We start from the raw sequence: 23288 nt of genomic DNA on the forward strand, positions 1-23288 counted from the left end.
GTTTAATCATTATAATTAGTAATTGATTTTCACAAGTCTGATTGACACGTTTGAAGAAATATAGGGACACCTACTTAATATACGTATACAAATATGGCAGAATATTTCATGTGCTGCCCTCTTACTCATGATGGGAGCACAAGTCCAAACCATCCACCAGGAAGTATGAGTTTGGGCTTTGGCTTCACAATGTCATAGCACATTGCATTGGTATCTTCTGCCGGTACCAACATTTTAAAAAGGCCTCAAATTCCCTAAGTTATGGAATAAAAGTATATGAAGATCCATTCAAGATGCAGCATTTTTAAGTTGAAAATGTTTGAAAACATTTGTTTCAAAACACGCATTTCTGCATGAGAATAGTGATTTGGAACACAAAACAAGAAACTTTAAAAGTTGATCCCGTTTTAAGTTGAACACGAATATTTTATTTTAGCTTTTACTATCATGGCTGTTTCAGTGGCATTGAAACATTTCAGATCGTAGAAAACCAATGTTGTCATGAACACTGAAAATTAAAAAGTTTATTGCTGAATTAATTCCAAAACCGTCTTGACAAAGTCGCAATCGTTGAAAAAATTAATATCCATAAAACTCGAACACCTAATCAACTGTCACATTCTCAATGCCAAACAAATACAAATAGTTCCTTTTTTTCTATCTTTACATGAGCAGGCTGAAAGAGAGGAAACACTAAAACTAGCAAGTAAGATGTTTCAGTTTGGAAAGGTTAATGGAAATAATAAAGATCATGGATCATAATTAAAGATGACAAAAGATGACGGTGTACTGTTTGCTTGAAGTCCTGGAGGGAAGAATGAGACAGAACAGCTGCTGCAAGGTGGTTCCACAGATCGAAGAAGCATCGAATACAAGTTGATGTGAAACAAAAAACGGTGTCGGAGCAAGCTAATTTTAAAAAAAATAAATGGTCAAAGAAGACCATTTTGCATGAATAAGGTTTCCTGTTTAACATACATTGTTTTGCTTACAACAATCTAAAATGCACATGATTTGATGTGAAACGCACGTTTCTGCATTATAATAGTGACATGGAACAAAAAAACGGTGTCAGAACAAGCTAATCTGTTAAAAACGCTTGTATTAGGTAAATTATACCGTTTTTGCATGAATAAGGTTTCACGTGCAAAATGTGTTGTTTTGCTTAGTGCAAGTGAAAAGTATACACTATTTGTTTAAAAGCACACATTTCTGCATTAGAATATTGATTTGGAACACAAAACGGGGTCGGAACAAGCTCATGTGTGAAAAACGCCTGTTTCGGCAAATAAAACCGTTTTTCTCTGAATAAGGTTTCATATATAAAATGAGTTATTTTCCTTAACACAAGCTAAAATACACACTATTTGATGAAAAATTTGTGTTTCTTCCTTAAAATAGTGATTTGCAACAAGAAACGGCGTGAGAACAAGCTCATGTGTGAAAAACGCTTGTTTTAGGCAAATAAAAACGTTTTTGCATGAACAAGGTTTCTTTTATAAAATGAGTTATTTTCCTTAGCACAAGCTAAAATACACACTGTTTGATGAAAAATTTGTGTTTCTTCCTTAAAATAGTGATTTGCAACAAGAAACGGTGTGAGAACAAGCTCATGTGTGAAAAACGCTTGTTTTTGGCAAATAAAACCGTTTTTGCATGAACAAGGTATCATTTATAAAATGAGTTATTTTCCTTAGCACAAACTAAAATACACACTATTTGATGAAAATTTTGTGTTTCTTCCTTAAAATAGTGATTTGCAACAATAAACGGCGTGAGAACAAGCTCATGTGTGAAAAATGCTTGTTTTAGGCAAATAATACCGTTTTTGCATGAACAAGGTTTCATTTATAAAATGAGTTATTTTCCTTAGCACAAGCTAAAATACACACTATTTGATGAAAAATTTGTGTTTCTTCCTTAAATTAGTGATTTGCAACAAGAAACGGTGTGAGAACAAGCTCATGTGTGAAAAACGCTTGTTTTAGGCAAATAAAAACGTTTTTGCATGAACAAGGTTTCTTTTATAAAATTAGTTATTTTCCTTAGCACAAGCTAAAATACACACTGTTTGATGAAAAATTTGTGTTTCTTCCTTAAAATAGTGATTTGCAACAAGAAACGGCATGAGAACAAGCTCATGTGTGAAAAACGCTTGTTTTAGGCAAATAAAACCGTTTTTGCATGAACAAGGTTTCTTCCCAAAATGTGTTGGCTTCTTTAGTGCAAGCTGAAGTACACACGATTTGATGAAACATGCGTTTCTGCATTAGAATAGTGATTTGGAACAATAAAAAACAGGGTCAGACCAAGCTAATGTGTGAAAAACGGATATTAGAGCAAACTAATGTGTGAAAAAGACACAAACACACGTTTTAGGTAAATTATACCATTTTTGCATGAATAATGTTTCATGTGCAAAATGTGTTGTTTTGCTTAATACATGCTAAAATACACACTATTGAATGAAAAACATGTGTTTCTTCATTAGAACAGTGATTTGGAACAAGAAACGAGGTCGCAACAAGCTAATGTGTGAAAATATAACCGTATACATAACAAGGTAGAAACGTGCACACAAGGAAATTGGATGTCCAGCTCAATTCTGCCCTAAGAGTCACCAATGGCTGCCTCAGACTGATACCCACTCACCACCTAACTCTCCTCACTGGCATCCCACCTCACCACCTAAGGTGAGAAGCAGCAACCAGACATGCTGCACTTAAAGCTTTTGACTCCGAGGTTTATCCCCTCTACAACAAGATACATGAACCACTGCAAACTCAACAACTTAAGTGTTGGAAACATTTCAGCCGAATAGCCCAGTTTTACAAGGAGGTTGAGAGCTCAAGAGAGCAGGCAACAGTGGCTCCTCTTAGAGTGGAAAAGGAGGCAATCGGAAGGCAGCAACTGCCACCTATTTCCACCTCTCCAGCTGGCTGCAGACTTCGAAGAAAGGAGTGGTGATGCCTGAACAGACTGCGTACATGCAATGGACGCTTTAAGGCTTGTATGTACATCTGGAACATGGCTGACATAGCAAGCTGTAATCATGCAGAGCCCCAAACTGCAGAACACTTAGTTCAAGAGTAGTGGAGGTAACAATGAACAACTTCAGTGGCAGTGGTAACAATAAACACCTTCAGTGGTGGAGGTAACAATGAAATGCGAGTTAGGAAAAGTGTGTAATCAAGGAGAGCCTGCTGACAACCCTGCGATAAACACACCATTCCGATTAAAGCTTACACATCCTGCAGCCGGAATCATCTACACTTCACGCTCGACTATGTCATTCTGGGTTAACCTTGTTTCACACCATCCATCCATCCATCCCATTCCAGTTCAAGCCCACACATCCTGCACCCGGACCATGGTGGATTTCAATCTCAGTGTTGGAAAAGGATTTGTACTGGAAAATGTGTAGGATTTGTGTGGAAAATAGACAAGACAGACAAAAATACAAAATCAAGCTGACAAAAACAGCACTTACACTACAACACCGTGGACAAAACGGTCTAGTCTAGAGTTAATACACTCGCCGCAAAGCTGTCTAGTCGGGGTTAAAATCACAACCCAGCCATATACTGTCATCCTGGTGATTTACAGATAGGATGATTTATCAATGTGTGCCATCCCTCAGATGGACGTTAAACTGGACATCCCATCTGCTGACATGAGTTGGTGGACGTTAAAGATCCCACGGTGTCCTTCGCAAAGAGCTTTGCGAGCAATCATGAGCACCCTGAACAAATTCTAAATTCCTGCCCTAACTACAACTGAGAAGCCAATAGCAAACCAAGCCAAAAAACTGCTTTTGGAGCAGTGATGCTCTGTAACAGAGTCTAGTGTATCAGAATCAGAATGAGACACATTCCCCATAATGCTGTACCCACTAGCTTATGGCATAATGCAATGAGACTGAACCATGCTAGTCTCATACGACATGTTGCCATTCTGTGATGTCCAAGCTTTTCCAGGATCAATCAGATAACTGAAAATGCATTTCAGCTTGAAAAGCTGATACAAACTCAAACTTGTGAGTGCGAGTGTGAACAAATGTCAAATTGGTTTTTCTGTCACTTATGAAGTTGGGGAACTTTGTTCAGGGCTATCGATTCATTTGTTTATATTTTTTATTTCCATCTATTTCTCATGTTTTTCAACAAGCTCGAATGAGCTAAGATCCTCGTCCTCTTAATGATGACGTCATAAAAACGAATATTACGTCATTGTGATGTATCAGGTTTGTGATAAATTATCTGTGCTAATGCCCGGCTTGATTCCCGCAAACAAAATTCAAACAGCTTGCCTCGTTTCGGAGATAATGGTATAGGCGATTTCCATTAGCGGCGATATTATGACATCAACTTTTTTTCTAGGAAGAATTTCCAAAATCTGAGATTGTTACTGCCTGCGCGTGGGCTTTCTGCATATAGATGGCAAGTTTCACGAAGATCCGATGAAAACTCTGGGTTGTGAAACAAAAAAAATGTCAAAAAACAGGAATGACGTCATAAAAATTGATATGATGTCATAGTGATGTATCAATGTGCGGTAATTCATCTCTGCTAATGCCCTGTTCGATTCCCGCAAACAGAATTCAAAAAGCTTGCCGAGTTTCGGAGATAATTTTTTAGGCGATTTCCATTAGCGGAGATATTTTGACGTCATAACTTTTTTTTCTCGGAGGAATTTTCAAAATCGGAGATGGTTAGTGTCTGCGCAGGGTATTTTTACATATATATGCCAAGTTTCAGGAGGTTTCGATGAAAACTGTAGGATGTGAAACAAAAAAGTCCACAAGAACAACAACGTGAGTAAGACTTAGAGATCCTCCACGAGGATCTAAAATAATTTCCACAATTCTTTATTCATTTTATTTTTTCAGAATTCACTTGATTAGGTTTTTTTTTCATCATTCTCTTCCTTCATTCAAATTCTGGCTTTTTCTTCTCTTTCATCTCTTACTCTCTATTCCTCTCTTTCATTACACTGGTCAACAAAAGTTTTTGTTGCATTGATACCAGCACTTGATCTTACCTCATTTGAGTGTGCTGAATTCAAATCTGAAGTTAGTTTCTCTCTGTAAGCTCTAGATTTTTTGCAATCCACCATTATCAACATTTATTTGGTAAGTTACAATTTGTATTAAAAGCAAATTTATATTAAACATATATTTTGCAATTCGACATTTTAAACATTTATTTGGTAAGTTACAATTGGAATTAAAAGCAAATTTAAATTAACATATATTTCGACATAAAGACGATAGGTCATTCAGAACAATTGATAAGGATGGAATGCAAAGTTCAAATAGGTCCTATTCAGGCAAAAATTTGCACTTGTCGCTCTTGCGTTTGCGGACTTCCACAGGGCAATCTCGTTTGATGCTCCAGCAGTAGTCTGCCATCATATTTTGTCCCATCGCCCTTGGTAGCGCTCTTCCATAGTCATGAGGTCCTGATGGAAGCGCTCTCCTTGTTCCTCACTTACAGCCCCAAGGTTCTCAGGGAATTGACCAAGGTGACTATTCAGGAAATGGAGCTTGACACTCACCCAAGATCACGAAAAGCCAACAGCATTCCAGTAACCAGAAACTCATAGTTATCTGCCTTTTTGTTACCAAGAAAGTTTTGTATAACTGCGACGAAAGACAGCCACGCTGTCTTCTCCTTGTCATTCATCTTCCTTACAAATTCCTCATCACGAACAAGGGCACGAATTTGAGGTCCATCGAACACACCTGCTTTGATCTTCTCGAAAGACAAAGCAGGAAAAGCAGAAACTATATGTTGAAAACATTCACCATCAGTACTCAATGCCTTCACGAACTGTTTCATCAAGCCGAGCTTGATGCGGAGTAGGGGAAAAATGATCTTCTCTCGGCTGACGATTGGGTCATTTACAATGTTTGGCATGCCTGCTTCCAGAGTTTCACGGATGGGCCACTCCTTCTGGATCCAGTGTTTCTCTCGAGCTCGGCTGTCCCACATGCAGAGATGGCATGGAAACTTTGTGAAGCCTTTCTGTTGACCAAGGAGAACGTTGACCATTTTCAGGTCCACACAAATGATCCAGTTGTGCTCGTGATATTTAAGTAAGTCAATGACCATTTTGATGTCATTATGTTCTTCTCGCAAATGCACTGAGTGACCAACTGGAACCGCTCCATAAACATTGCCATTGTGCAAGAGAATACACTTGAGGCTGCGCTTAGAGGTATCCAGAAATGATCGCCATTCTGTTGGATTATACGAAGTAACACCTAATTGCCTGAGAAGACCTGGGATATCGTGGCAGTAAACAAACTGCTTTTCTTCTGAGAAAAAGGCGACAAAGATCTGGTCCCACTTTCAGAAATATGAAACATTTGCAGAGTGGTCAAGTAGATTTTTTTCTTGGAGCCTGGAGGCTAATCTAATACCTCAACTGCTTTCTTGGAGAGCCCCAAATCACGCACCAAGTCATTCGATTCCGGTTGGCTAAACTGCTGAGGGGCTGATGACTGTTTGGTATCAGATGAGGAGGCTTCGGATTCTGAAACCATTTGTTGAAGCCCGTCATCACGACCCTCCTGCTCTTGCTGATCATGTTCACTGCCTTCATCTTCAAATAAGACTAAACCATTAAAGACTGGAACGGGGAGTTCCTCAGAGGTTTCCTTTTGTCCAGTCACGAAGCATTTCCTCACAATTATGACATACAATATGAGGAGCCCATTTCTTGTCTTGGTCACCAAGGGGAACATCAAAATAGGCTTTATAGGCACTCCTTACAAACGATGTTATATTGCGCTTTTGACGAAGTAGTGTGTAGCAGCCACATACATAACAGAATGTATCAGGATTATTTACACATTTATGTCTTATTGAAGAAGCCATGATCAGATCTGAAACAAAGAAAAACATAAAGTTAAAGAACATATATCAATAAAGATAAAGAAAATTGATGTCAAATAAATCGTGAGCAGCAAAACGAATGTGGTCTCTAGTTATTTAGCAGTTTAGGCATCGTATATTTCCACTAAAGTCCGAAATCGCACCCCGAGTTCTCAAGTTATCCCCAGTGTAAATAGCAATGGGTGTCCTTTTTTGTGAAAATCGCAAGTTTTAAATTGCATGAAAACTAGAGCATGTAGAGAAAAACCGATTTCAGATTTGCAATCAGCGTTGAAAAAACACATAGAATAAGTTGAAAAATCTCATGCAACAGATAATAAGAAAAAAATTTGTTCCCCAGTGTCATCGATCTTTCGAAGGAGAAGTGAATTCTATGTTTGTGTACGTGATATTTCAAAAACTATTGAACATTTAGCTTTCATATTGTGGATATCTATTCCTCATGCCATTATTTCAACATGATTCGATCACGGTGGTGATTGGCTGAATTCCGTTGCCATGGTAACCATCTCAGTAACTTGGCTTGTGCTTGTGATATTTCAAAAACCGTTCAAGATTTCACTTTCATATTTTACACAGATACATTCTTCATGGCACCCAAAAGGTGGGGGATGAGAGCATCAGCTCCTTATTTATGTTAAACATAGGGGCAACACCCCCTGGGCACTCACCTGGTAGCGGCTGGATAAGATAACCAGAAGAACCGATCATGAGAGAAGCCAATAGTCACGAGAAGAGCTGATTCACTGTCATGCTTGTCCGCACCACAGATAGTGACAAGCTTCCCCCATATGTCGAGTTGAAAAGGAAGACAATGCCCAAAGACAAGTTTCCAGCCAGCATCATTGTTCGTGTGCAGCAGAAGGGGTGGATAGACAAAGGACTGGTCCAGGACTGGGTGCACACGGTCTGGAGTAGTAGGCCTGATGGCGGTCTCTCCCGACAACGGAGCATGCAAGTCCTGGATGCGTTCAGTCGTCACATGACCGATGACACCAAAGCACTGCTCCATCAGACCAACAACAATCTCATCATCATCCCAGGCAGAATGACATCGCTCCTGCAGCCCCTCGATGTGTCCATCAACAAGCCCTTCAAGGACGGGCTATGTCGCTATTGGTCTGACTGGATAATGAGTGGGGAGAAGACCTACACCAAAAGCGGAAGGATGAGAAAGGTCGACCTTCCGATGATCTGCGGCTGGATCATCAAGGTGTGGGAGGAGATACCGTCGGACATCATCAAGCGAGCACTTCTGAAATGCTGCATCTCCAACAATATGGACAACACAGAGGAAGACATCATTTTGGAGGAGGAGGCTGCAAATGACGGTGACAGCGACGTGGACAGTGACAGGAACTTTCTATACCCTGATTCGGACAAGGGGTTAGGTGCCGTCATCCAGGAGGAAAGCATTGACGAGGATTTCCTCGGGTTTGGCTGAAAAGCTTCATCAAGCCCAAACAGCCCTTTTCAGGGCCACAAATTCACATAAAATATTATGATAGTGGTTTGAATCCCTTTTCTTCCTTTTTCTAGTAACAAAAAATCCTCTTTATAATATTAAGAAAAAAGAAAGAAAAATAAAAACTTCTTGGTATCCTCTCCTCTCTCTTCAACTTCTTGAAAATGAGAATAAGACTGTCAGATGAAATAAAGCGGACATGGGATTAAGTATGTTGATACCTCCGTCACTTTGTTCTGTACAAAGTTAATGTACAAACGTATTTAGATCTAGATCAGAAAATAAAATGATCAATATATTATTATATTTTGAGGGTGAAAATCATGGGTGCAGTTGAGAGACCAGAATTATTTTTATTTTTTTCTTTGTACGTGAAAAACAATGCGGCATAACACGACGTGGTTTATACACCAGAAAATATGGTACATATGGATTTTTTTTGATGCCGTTAAACTTCGGTACATCAGAGGTGATGGAGGTGGTGGTCAAGTTTCATCAGAATTGTGTGTGTACTTTCTTGAGAAGCAAGCAAACACCTATTTTGGGGGTGACCCCCCCCCCCATAGATCCCTTTAGACCTGGAATTTTTTAAATGGCATGAACAAACTTTGGTACATCATGGGTGATGAAGGTTGTGGTCAAGTTTCATTGAAATTGTGTGTGTAGTTTTGGAGAAGAAAGCAAATACATATTTTGGGGTGCACCACCCTTACACCACTATATATCAAAAATAATGTGGAGTGTGACGAGCACTCCCCCCGATCTCAATTGGACGATTAATAAAAACATGTCCAAGACCAATGCTCAAAACACCGAGCTCACACACATCTCTTTGGAGGATGCCAAAGCCGGTTGCTGAGTGCCTTTTCTATACTTACGAGCATGGATCGGCTCGCTGCGCTCACTTCTCCACACGTCGTTCCAGAGATTGATGTCACATATTTGCTGTGTTGGCATGATTTACACCAATTTATTTTCTGCAAATTTGTTTGTAATATTGGTGATATTATGTTTATTTGAAATTTAATTTGTGATATAAAAAGGTCCAAGTGGTCTAAATGGTCAAGGGTCTAAGCTGTCTAATCTGTATTAAGGGTAAAAAGGATATAAATGGCATTAAGGTCTAAGGGGTCTGAAGGATCTTGGGGGGGAGGGAGGGGGGGTCTTTGGGGTCTTTTCAGTCCTGGGTGTCTTTTGGGACTTTTGGGTCTTCAGGGACTTTTTTGGTCTTTGGGTCTTTTGGTCTTCAGGGTATTTTGGGTACTCAGGGTCGTTTGGGGTCTTTCAGGGTCTTGTTGGCCTTCGGGATCTTCAGGATCTTTGGTCACTTTTGGGTCTTCAGCGTATTTTGGGTCTTTGGGGTCTTTTAGGTCTGCAGGGTCTTTTGGGTCCTCGGGACTTACGGGTCCTTGGGGTCATCAGAGTCTTTTTGGGTCTTCAGTGACTTTTGGGTCTTTTAGGTCCTTGGGAGTTTTGGGTCCTTGGGGTCTTTTGGGTCTTCAGGGTCTTCGGTGACTTTTGGGTCTTCGGGAACTTTTGGGTCTTCAGTGTGTTTTGGGTCTTTTGGGACGTTTTGGCCTTCGGGGTCTTTTTGAGTCTTTGATGACTTTTGGGTCATCAGGGACTTTTTAGGTTTTTGGTGACGTTTGAGTCTTCAAGGTCTTCAGGGTATTTTTGGTCTTTGGAGTCCTTGGGGTCTTTTATGTCTTCTGGGTATTTAAGGGTCTTTTGCATTGAAAGGGCTTTCAGGGTCTTTGAGGGTCTTCCAAGGTCTAAAGGGTCGAAAGGTACATTCCAATAGTAAGTAAATACGAGACATATAGTCACACGGCTGGACGGAGGTACAGAGGGACGGAGGGACAGACACACGCTGAGACCGAGCTCTTTTTATATGTGGAAGATTACTTCCGCCACCGAAAGTTGACCGAGGTTATGAATTTTCACCCCGGTATGTTTTTGTCTGTTTGTGAGCAGGATATCTCAAAAAGTTATGCACGGATTTGGCCGAAACTTGGTGGAGAAGTTGTGTATGTGACGAAAACAAGCCGATTAGATTTTGGTTCAAGTCTGAATCCAGATCCGACCCATCAAAGGGATACAAAACGTAAACTGTTCAGCCTGCCAGAGGTATGTGCTCTACCTCGTGTCGTTCTCGTTACCTCCACTACCGAAGGTGAAGGAGGTTGTGTCTTCACCCCTTTCTGTTTGTTTAGTGGCGTCGCACAGCTCAAATATTCAAAATAATTGTGCACTAAGTGATAAAAGCACCAAATTTGGCACGCTTGTAGAAAGACATATTATGAAGCCATTTGGATATTTAGCCACCACAGATTTAGCCTCTGAGGGCCGTGGCCGCCATTTTACAAAATGGCGGCCAGGTGACATTAAAATGGCTACCAGAGGAATTAAAATGGCTCGGGCTTCTACATTTGTGGAACGATTTCATCGTTTATGGAGTCTATGGATGCGCGTCACTGAGTACTACAAACGTATGGGAGCAGATTTTCGAAATTCGAAATTTTGAAGGGGGGGAACCCTTTTTTGGGGAAATTTTTCAAATCACTATGGCTTCTACGTTTATACTTCGGTGACAACTATCACTGTGCCTATATATGCGACTAATGAGGCTCTACAAAATAGCAGTTAACGATTTTCGTGTATTTTTAAGGGGGTGGAGGGGGGGAGAAAAATAGAAAAATCGCTCTGGGCCCTACTACATTTGTGTTTTTTTTTAAGAAAGTCCGCGCCACCACGTAAAGGGTCACCCAACTGGTTGGCCCTCCACATGGCAGCAGGAAGGCCTAACTATAGCTAAGCTGCCTGAGGGGGGGGGGGCGCTACTCCCCCAACTATCGGTTGGACTAAACTAGCTAACCTAACCTAACCCTAACCTATAGTTCAACCTATAGCCCTGCGGGTGACATAATTACATAACAAGCATAAAATAAATGATAATGAAAAGTGTGTAAGAATAAACATTCCTGGAAATATATCATCAACAACTGACTAAAATATGATCTAAAAAATGACCAAACATCCACCCACCCCGAAGCTTCTATTAAATTATTAAAAGTTAAATGCATGGTGTATTTACAAAAGAAATACAAAATAATTTACTCAAGAAATACAAAATTCCACATAATACATTTCGATGACACATGATGTTACAGTGATATGATGAAAAACTCAAAATTAAAAGTAGAAATGTCTAGTTCTGGGTGCACTCCCCCTCACACTGGCACAGAGCAGTACATTCAAGTGCAGCCTTTGTGCACTTGCAACGATTCACACAACCCTTCTTACATTTACATGACAGCAGTTCACAGCAAGTTTGGGCTGTTTGTGGTAATCTTGTCCAGTGGGGCTCATGCAGCCCCTCCTCACTTTTGGTCCACCCACAGCTGGTTGCCGGCGGCAGCTCTGGTGCAGGGGGCAACACCTGGCCCCATACATGACCTCCCTGGTAGGCTGCCCTCTTAATGTGCTCTTCCAGAGCTGCCTTGGTTGGAGGAATCAACTCCACATTGTTCTTCCTTGCAAAAAGTTTCTTGCGTGCCTTGTCAATATCTGAGCATGGACTTGTTCTGTCGTACAGGAGGATGACAAATCTCTCAATGGTGTGCATGACCTCTTCTGGTATGTCACTTGGTGCAGATGACAACTTCAACAGTGCTTCGGTCAACTCCGGCAACACGTTCCAGACTGCCCAGGCAGTCTTCTTCCCATGACTTGCAATACTTGACACAGTGTCACACCCTGTCAGAGAATGGAACATTGTCCCCAGCACTGAGTTTGCCAAGTTGGGCACTGTCTTCAAGGAGGGTCGCACAGTCCCTCACGTGTCTGTCAATTGTGAACGTCGCTGCCTCATGAAGCCATTCTGAGCCTGCAGGTTGTTCACAGAAGAAACAGGAGGGGGGCCTTGACTTATCTGTGCTCGATGAGTGGGACCTGGTGCGCTTGCATGCATCAGTATTATGGCTGTCATCAGCAGTTACACGCATTCGCTTTTCGGCTCTCTGTACTTTTGTCCTGTTATATTTCAGTCGACAGGTTTCGTGATAACCAGCACTGTTCGCAACCATAGCTGCTTCAATTCCGTGACCTTCGTCAAGCCGGCGTAACTGAAGCGTACATGGAAGCTCCTTTAGTTCACTGAATCTGATCAGATTTTCGGCCAGGGAACTGTAGCTGCTCCTGACATCTGTTCACTTAGACTGTGAGGGACGAGTCAGTGTCTCCTTCGTGTCGTCTTGACAGATGATACACAGGTTCCAGTTCGTTGTTGGTGGATGTGACGACATTGAGACAGGTCGCTCTGGGTCGACCAACTTGAAGCTCTTGGACATGGCTGTTATTAAGCGACGACCACCATCACCAACCTGCAATGACAAATAAATATATTAGAGTCCATGTTACGACTATACGAGCATATTATACAAAATTTTAATTATTTCCCAAAAAAAGGTTTTCCCCCCCACCCCCCCTCCCTCCCACACAATTTCGAATTTCGAAAATCTGCTCCCATACGTTTGTAGTACTCGGTGAGGCGCATCCATAGACCCCATAAACGATGAAATGGTTCCACAAATGTAGAAGCCCGAGCCATTTTAATTCCTCTGGTAGCCATTTTAATGTCACCTGGCCGCCATTTTGTAAAATGGCTGCCACGGCCCTCAGAGGCTAAATCTGTGGTGGCCAAATATCCAAATCGCTTCATAATATGTCTTTCTACAAGTGTGCCAAATTTGGTGCTTTTATCACTAAATGCACATTAGGTTAGCTATGCTGCCCCAATAATTTGTTACTTGCAAAATCGAAGATTTTTCAAGCATATTGGTTAGTCGATTTTGTTATTCTGTTTGTTGGGTCGCCAAAATAGGTGACCCTTATTGTCAGTAATTCTGTCTGTTTGTTTGGATGTTTGTTTGGATGTTTGTTGGGATTTGCTAGATATCCGTTATTGTCGGGTTTTCCGTCTGTGTCCATTGTCGGGTTTCCGGGGCTGAAATACACAAAGTTCGAAAAAATACTTTTTCTCGACCTACGTTCAATATTTTCAATACTAGTCCTACAGTTTTGAATGTGGAGAAACGAGACTTCGGAATTAAACACTTCGAGATGTTTAGAAAATTTTACTCGAGCCGATTTTTGATTTAGGTTTTATTTTTCAAATGGTAGCCCTGTGAGGAGTGCCAGTTGGCAAAATACACAATAGGAAAAATCTTGCCAGGCAGAGGAACAATTGTATGTGAACCAATACGTCTTGGCAATGAATCTTCGTCGGTGGATCGGTCAGAATGAAAAGCATCGTATCCAGCACTTCGATCCTAGCGGATCCATCGTCGCCTACCGGCTTGTTTGGATGTTTGTTCGTTTGTCATCAGCATAATTGGTAGTAAACGTGGGCCGATTTTGAGCAAACTCGGATGGTAGGTACATCTTATGACCTAGTGCTTTGGAAATTGTGATGGTTGCAAGGGACGCTTTGGTTCCCAAGCAACAACCGAAAAACCTTCAAAATCGGTACCGTTCACGCGAAATCAATTCCGAAAGCCATTATCCCATGGAGGGTAATGAAATTTGGCACGAATGATCTACAGGTGATGCTCTATCAAATAAGTTCCGTTTTTTTATATCTGGAATACTTTACCCGCAGCGCCCCCTTCAATTAGGGTATGCGCGAAAATTGGCGAAAATTGAAGGCCCCCTAGCGGCCAGGTGAGTGCATCGATACAAATGAAACTTTGCAGGTTCATGGTACTCAATGAGTACTCCAACTTTGCCTCAGGACATATTAACCAATTTCGCTTAGGTCAGGGGTCAAAGGTCAATTAGTGCAAAAACTGATAATATGCGAGAGCTGGAGGTGCCTTCGCGCCAAATGCTACTCCTCCTAGGGTTATGGTCAGATGGTCATGAAAATTCACACTAATGATCTGAAATACATTGTGCACAAACGATCGAGCCGGATTATCGATTTATATCTTTGTTCACCCACAGCACCCCCTCGAACTTTGGGGATTTCCGATATCAAACCGCATTTTCGGTACTTTTCATTCAAATTGATACCGAGTAGTTATCAGGAGATGGAACTCGATGAGATTTGGTATACATAATCTTAAGGTGATTCTCTATCCGCTGTATGACATCCATTTTTTTCTATATCTTATAGTTTCCAAATGGTAACCCTCTCAACTTGGGTGTCCGAGGGCCATTGAGCATTCCCGCTGAAAATTCAAAGTACACTAGCTCAAAGACGGTTGAACCGAATCGCATGAATCTTTACATGCTTATAGACCGTAATGAGTACCACAACTTTGCTCATTTGCATAATGACCTATCTCGAGTAGGTCATGGGTCAAAGGTCAATAAGTGCATTTTTCGGGCGAAATTACCATTCAAGGCACCCTTGCTCCTACACGGATTAACCAATACGAATGAAAGTTCATAGGTACATAGTACTCAATGGGAACTACAACTTTGCTTCAGTACATATTGACCTTTCTCAGCTATGTCAGGGGTCAAAGGTCAATGAGTGCATTTTTTGGGCAAAATGACCATTCAAATCCCCCTTGCTCCTACACGGGTTGACCGATTCGATTGCAATTTCGTAAGTACTTATTACTAGATTAACTCAGATCAGGGATCAAAGGTCATCGGATGCTCGGCGACCCATGACCGCCTACCGGCTTGTCTCTCTGTCTGTCTGTCTGCTTATCGCCTACAGGTCACAATTTTAAACCGATCTTCACGAAACTTCATCACATGGTACAGTTTGTGATAAGGAAGAAGCATGTTGTTTTTGAGGTCAAAAGGTCAACATTGGCCAAAAGTCAACAACTAAGGTTGTCAAGAAGGCCAAAGGTCAACAACAATTTCTAAAATCCTCAATTTTCATCCGATTGACTTGAAATTTGAAGAGGATTTTCGTAATCAGGTCACTGAATTCAACCACCAATGAAATTTGAGGTCCACATCAGCTAAAAAGTCAACATAGGCCGAATTTCTAAAATTGTCAATTTTCATCTGATTCACTTGAAATTTGAAGAGGGGTTGCATATTTGATCATTGAATTCAACGATCAATTATTTTTGAGGTCAAATGTGTTTTTTTTAATTTTGTAAGTATCGTGTTCTACACGACGTCTTCTTCTTTTTGGGTAGTCGATCCAGTGGAAAAAAATATATTTATTTTTAATTTTTTTTGAAATTTGTTTTCCCCTTATTATCAGTTTTTCCATCGATATGTTTGTCTGTCTGTCTGTCCCTCTGTTTAGTCCAGTGCTCCGTTAATACAATAGCGATTTCGATGAAACTTGGTTGGTAGGTTCATACCATGACATAGTTGTATGCAAATGAGAACCGTTGCTATGGACACCACTGTTGCCGAGCAACGGGACTTTGAAATTTTTGAAAAATCATAAAAAAATTATTTTTTCGAAAATCAAAAATCGGGCCACGGGCGACTGTGGGCAGTACATTCAACAATATTGTCAAAAAATTTCCAGCCGAATCCTATGAAAACTGTCGGAGAAGATAGACTGGATGAACCCTGGTCGAAAACAATAAAAAAAAAACGAAGTTCGTTATATCTCAGAGACAATGAGTCAGATATACATGAAACTGGTATGGTAGGTTCATGGTATGTCCTAGTTATGTGTGAGAAAGAACCGTTGCTATGGACCCCTCCGTTGCCTAGCAACGGCCGAAAAACCTCTAAATGTGGGGGTATTTTAACGACAAAACAATCTGCAGCATTAACCCTTGAAGCATTTTGATTAACCCTTGAAAAATCATGAATTTTCTTGTGCTTAATCCTCAGGTCATTCCCCATCGAACGGGCCCATCCAGCTTGTTTGTCTGTTTGTCTGACTGTGTGCAGGATATCTCAAAAAGTTGTGGACGGATTCAAACGAAACTTGGTGGACACGTTGGGTGTGAAACAAGGACGAATTGATTCGATTTTGGTGAAGATCCGAATCCGGATCTGGATAGGAGGGTTATTTAATTCCTATAGTGATTCTTCACCATTGAGAGATCGAGCCAAAAACGCTATAGTACTGTATAGCATGATATCTCAAAAATGTATTGGGCCCGATATGTTCTTGTAGATCAGGCATTGCATAGCAGATGTATGTACTCTACCGAGTGACCTTCTAGTTACTTTTACTGTTTTTATCCCTCCACCTTTGTGTGCTTTCTACACTTTGTGACACTCTGGTATTTAAAATTAAATACAAACAAAGAGGTTGGAGTTAAATTTGTAATTCCGAGAATCACCGGTGGAGGGTGTCCCAGGTGTGTTTAAAATGTTCTCGGAACGAGATCACCACCATCCTAGAAACGCCCATGTATAATTATTTTCAGCCTGTGACTGTATATATCGGGGCTTAAGGGCTGCGATTATAGCCAAGGCCTGAGAGATAATCACTCTCACCTGGGTTTGAATCCCGATCCAGCTATAGACTACCCTTCTGGTGTTTTGCAAGCAGGGCGAGGCATCAATGTCGTCCATCGGAAACACCAGTCCGCTAGCATTCGTCGTTGGTGGATGTTAAAGATCCCACAGTGCCCTTCGTGGAGAGAAGGTGGGTTATCGCCGGCACCCTGAACAAATCAAAACTTCCTGCCCTGACCGACTGTTGTGAAGGCAATGGTAAACCAAGGAGCACAATCCTGAAGAAGTTGCTTACCAACATTCTGTCCAGAGTATGGGATGATGATGATGATGATGATGATGATGATGATGATGATGATGATGATGATGATGATGATGATGATGATGATGATGATGATGTAGGTTTTTTAGACCAGCATCTGATTCGTACAACTTTTTGAATTGCCCACCTACATTAAAATCGACGTATAATATCTCTTCGGATCATATAAACATACATCATGACAAATATAACAGCCACAGTTTCCTTAACGGTATTTTCATTCTGGGCTAAATGTTTTCCCAAAACTATTTCGGAAATAAATTCCTGCACGATATCTGATCCAGACTGGCAAACAGTTGCAAAGTCAAAATGTATAATGAGTGTCCAGTTGGAGCAAAACATCCACGAATCGTTCAAACAAACACTCCATTGCTTCGTCTGCAAATCGCTCGATTTCAACATTATTAGGATACGATCAATTGCAATGACCATTAAACACATTTCCAATCACTGCAAACTTGGTGAGCAGTCAGGGAGCAGGTTATATTAAAGGTTTCGCAAACACACATTCCAAATGTCATGAATCGATTTTCTTTATTTGATGCTCTCAGATTTCAAAACTCGACAAACGAACGGCTCATGCAATGTACACGTTTATGCACATTTTAAATGGTGTACGCACTTCCATCGATACTAATAAATAATTCTTACAAATAAATGAACCAATAACAAATAAACGTCTGTCTGTATGTAAATAATCCTTACAAATAAACGTCTATCTACAAATAAATAATCCTCACAAATAAACGTCTATCGACATACAAATAATCCTCAGATATAAACGTCGATTGACATACAAATAATCCTCAGAAATAAACGTCTATCGACAAATAATTAATCGTCACAAAAAAACGTCTATCTACAAAAAATAATCCTTTCAAATAAACGTCTATCTACAAATAAATAATCGACATAAATAAACGTATATCAACAAATAAATAATCCTTACAAATAAACGTCAATCTACAAATAAACAATCGACATAAATAAACGTATATCAACAAATAAATAATCCTTACAAATAAACGTCTATCGACAAATAAATAATCCACATAAATAAACATATATCAACAAATAAATAATCCTTACAAATAGATGTCCATCTACAAATAAATAATCCTTTCAAATAAACGTCTATCTACAAATAAATAATCGACATAAATAAACGTATATCAACAAATAAATAATCCTTACAAATAAACGTCTATCTTCAAATAAATAATCGACATAAATAAACGTATATCAACAAATAAATAATCCTTACAAATAAACGTCTATCTACAAATAAATAATCCTCACAAATAAACGTCTATCGATTAATAAATAATCCACACAAATAAACGTTTATTTACAAATAAATAATCCTCACAAATACACGTTTATCAACAAATAAATAATCCTCACAAATAAACGTCTATCGATAAATAAATAATCCACACAAATAAACGTCTATATACAAATAAATAATCCACATAAATAAACATATATCAACAAATAAATAATCCTTACAAATAAACGTCTATCCGCAAATAAATAATCCTCACAAATAAACGTCTATCAACAAATAAATAATCCTCACAAATAGATGTCCATCAACAAATAAATAATCCTTTCAAATAAACGTCTATCTACAAATAAATAATCGACATAAATAAACGTATATCAACAAATAAATAATCCTCACAAATAAACGTCAATCTACAAATAAACAATCGACATAAATAAACGTATATCAACAAATAAATAATCCTTACAAATAAACGTCTATCGACAAATAAATAATCCACATAAATAAACATATATCAACAAATAAATAATCCTCACAAATAGATTTCCATCGACAAATAAATAATCGACATAAATAAACGTATATAAACAAATAAATAATCCTCACAATTAAACATTTATCAACAAATAAATAATCCTTACAAATAAATGTCTATCTACAAATAAATAATCCTCATAAATAAACGTCTATCTACAAATAAATAATCCTTACAAATAAACGTCTATCGATTAATAAATAATCCACACAAATAAACGTTTATTTACAAATAAATAATCCTCACAAATACACGTTTATCAACAAATAAATAATACTCACAAATAAACGTCTATCGATTAATAAATAATCCACACAAATAAACGTTTATTTACAAATAAATAATCCTCACAAATACACGTTTATCAACAAATAAATAATCCTCACAAATAAACGTCTATCGATAAATAAATAATCCACACAAATAAACGTCTATATACAAATAAATAATCCACATAAATAAACATATATCAACAAATAAATAATCCTTACAAATAAACGTCTATCCGCAAATAAATAATCCTCACAAATAAACGTCTATCAACAAATAAATAATCCTCACAAATAGATGTCCATCAACAAATAAATAATCCTTTCAAATAAACGTCTATCTACAAATAAATAATCGACATAAATAAACGTATATCAACAAATAAATAATCCTCACAAATAAACGTCAATCTACAAATAAACAATCGACATAAATAAACGTATATCAACAAATAAATAATCCTTACAAATAAACGTCTATCGACAAATAAATAATCCACATAAATAAACATATATCAACAAATAAATAATCCTCACAAATAGATTTCCATCGACAAATAAATAATCGACATAAATAAACGTATATAAACAAATAAATAATCCTCACAATTAAACATTTATCAACAAATAAATAATCCTTACAAATAAATGTCTATCTACAAATAATTAATCCTCAGAAATAAACGTCTATCGACAAATCAATAATCCTCACAAATATACGTTTATCCACAAATAAAAACAATAATCCTCACAAATAAACGTTTATCGACAAATAAATAATCCTCACAAATAAACGTCTATCGACAAATAAATAATCCTCACAAATAAACGTCTATCTACAAATAAATAATCCACATAAATAAACATACATCAACAAATAAATAATCCTTACAAATAAACGTCTATCTACAAATAAATAATCCTCACAAATAAACGTCTATCGACAAATAATTAATCCTCACAAATAAACGTCTATCTCCAAATAAAGAATCCCCACAAATATACGTCAATCGATAAATAAATAATCCTCACAAATAAACGTCTATCTACAAATAAATAATCCACATAAATAAACATACATCTACAAATAAATAATCCTCACAAATAAACATCTATCGACAAATAATTAATCCTCACAAATAAACGTCTATCGACAAATAAATAATCCTCACAAATAAACGTCTATCTCCAAATAAAGAATCCCCACAAATATACGTCAATCGACAAATAAATAATCCTCACAAATAAACGTCTATCTACAAATAAATAATCGACATAAATAAACGTATATCAACAAATAAATAATCCTTACAAATAAACGTCAATCTACAAATAAACAATTGACATAAATAAACGTATATCAACAAATAAATAATCCTTACAAATAAACGTCTATCGACAAATAAATAATCCACATAAATAAACATATATCAACAAATAAATAATCCTTACAAATAAATGTCTATCTGCAAATAAATAATCCTCACAAATAAACGTCTATCAACAAATAAATAATCCTCACAAATAAACGTCTATCGACATACAAATAATCCTCAGATATAAACGTCTATCTACAAATAAATAATCGACATAAATAAACGTATATCAACAAATAAATAATCCTTACAAATAAACGTCTATCTTCAAATAAATAATCGACATAAATAAACGTATATCAACAAATAAATAATCCTTACAAATAAACGTCTATCTACAAATAAATAATCCTCACAAATAAACGTCTATCGATAAATAAATAATCCACACAAATAAACGTTTATCAACAAATAAATAATCCTCACAAATAAACGTCTATCGATAAATAAATAATCCACACAAATAAACGTCTATATACAAATAAATAATCCACATAAATAAACATATATCAACAAATAAATAATCCTTACAAATAAACGTCTATCTGCAAATAAATAATCCTCACAAATAAACGTCTATCAACAAATAAATAATCCTCACAAATAGATGTCCATCAACAAATAAATAATCCTTTCAAATAAACGTCTATCTACAAATAAATAATCGACATAAATAAACGTATATCAACAAATAAATAATCCTCACAAATAAACGTCAATCTACAAATAAACAATCGACATAAATAAACGTATATCAACAAATAAATAATCCTTACAAATAAACGTCTATCGACAAATAAATAATCCACATAAATAAACATATATCAACAAATAAATAATCCTCACAAATAGATTTCCATCGACAAATAAATAATCGACATAAATAAACGTATATAAACAAATAAATAATCCTCACAATTAAACATTTATCAACAAATAAATAATCCTTACAAATAAATGTCTATCTACAAATAAATAATCCTCATAAATAAACGTCTATCTACAAATAAATAATCCTTACAAATAAACATCTATCTACAAATAATTAATCCTCAGAAATAAACGTCTATCGACAAATCAATAATCCTCACAAATATACGTTTATCCACAAATAAAAACAATAATCCTCACAAATAAACGTTTATCGACAAATAAATAATCCTCACAAATAAACGTCTATCGACAAATAAATAATCCTCACAAATAAACGTCTATCTACAAATAAATAATCCACATAAATAAACATACATCAACAAATAAATAATCCTTACAAATAAACGTCTATCTACAAATAAATAATCCTCACAAATAAACGTCTATCGACAAATAATTAATCCTCACAAATAAACGTCTATCTCCAAATAAAGAATCCCCAAAAATATACGTCAATCGACAAATAAATAATCCTCACAAATAAACGTCTATCTACAAATAAATAATCCACATAAATAAACATACATCTACAAATAAATAATCCTCACAAATAAACGTCTATCGACAAATAATTAATCCTCACAAATAAACGTCTATCGACAAATAAATAATCCTCACAAATAAACATCTATCTCCAAATAAAGAATCCCCACAAATATACGTCAATCGACAAATAAATAATCCTCACAAATAAACGTCTATCTACAAATAAATAATCCACATAAATAAACATACATCAACAAATATATAATCCTTACAAATAAACGTCTATCTACAAATAAATAATCCTCACAAATAAACGTCTATCGACAAATAATTAATCCTCACAAATAAACGTTTATCAACAAATAAATAATCCTTACAAATAAATGTCTATTTACAAATAAATAATCCTCACAAATAAACGTCTATCTCCAAATAAAGAATCCCCACAAATATACGTCAATCGACAAATAATTAATCCTCACAAATAAACGTCTATCTCCAAATAAAGAATCCCCACAAATATACGTCAATCGACAAATAAATAATCCTCACAAATAAACGTCTATCGACAAATAAATAATCCTCACAAATACACGTCTATCTACAAATAAATAATCCTCACAAATAAACGTCTATCTACAAATAATTAATCCTCACAAATAAACGTCTATCTCCAAATAAAGAATCCCCACAAATATACGTCTATCTACAAATAAATAATCCTCACAAATAAACGTCTATCGACAAATAAATAATCCTCACAAATACACGTCTATCTACAAATAAATAATCCTCACAAATAAACGTCTATCTACAAATAAATAATCCTCACAAATAAACGTCTATCTACAAATAAATAATCCTCACAAATAAACGTCTATCTACAAATAAATAATCCTCACAAATAAACGTCTATCGACAAATAAATAATCCTCACAAATAAACGTCTATCTTCAAATAAATAATCCTCACAAATAAACGTCTATCTACAAATAAATAATCCTCACAAATAAACGTCTATCGACAAATAAATAATCCTCACAAATACACGTCTATCTACAAATAAATAATCCTCACAAATAAACGTCTATCTACAAATAAATATTCCTCACAAATAAACGTCTATCTACAAATAAATAATCCTCACAAATAAACGTCTATCTACAAATAAATAATCGACATAAATAAACGTCTATCGACAAATAAATAATCCTCACAAATACACGTCTATCGACAAATAAATAATCCTCACAAATACACGTCTATCTACAAATAAATAATCCTCACAAATAAACGTCTATCGACAAATAAATAA

At 37.0% G+C, this 23288-nt stretch overlaps 1 protein-coding gene across 1 annotated transcript in view; it reads left to right on the forward strand.

The window, feature by feature from the left end:
- The first annotated feature begins 16723 nt into the window (after positions 1–16723).
- LOC147011949 (fibulin-5-like) overlaps positions 16724–23288 on the forward strand; it is a 93108-nt gene continuing 86543 nt past the window's right edge. The window contains exon 1 of the mRNA XM_085857769.1: positions 16724–16954. The gene's annotated coding sequence lies outside the window, so the exon portion shown is untranslated. The remainder of the gene's footprint in view (positions 16955–23288) is intronic.

The sequence above is a fragment of the Eptatretus burgeri genome, chromosome 15 (assembly GCF_056783735.1).
Source record: "Eptatretus burgeri isolate ZD-2024b chromosome 15, Ebu_testis_v1, whole genome shotgun sequence".
NCBI lineage: Eukaryota > Metazoa > Chordata > Myxini > Myxiniformes > Myxinidae > Eptatretus > Eptatretus burgeri.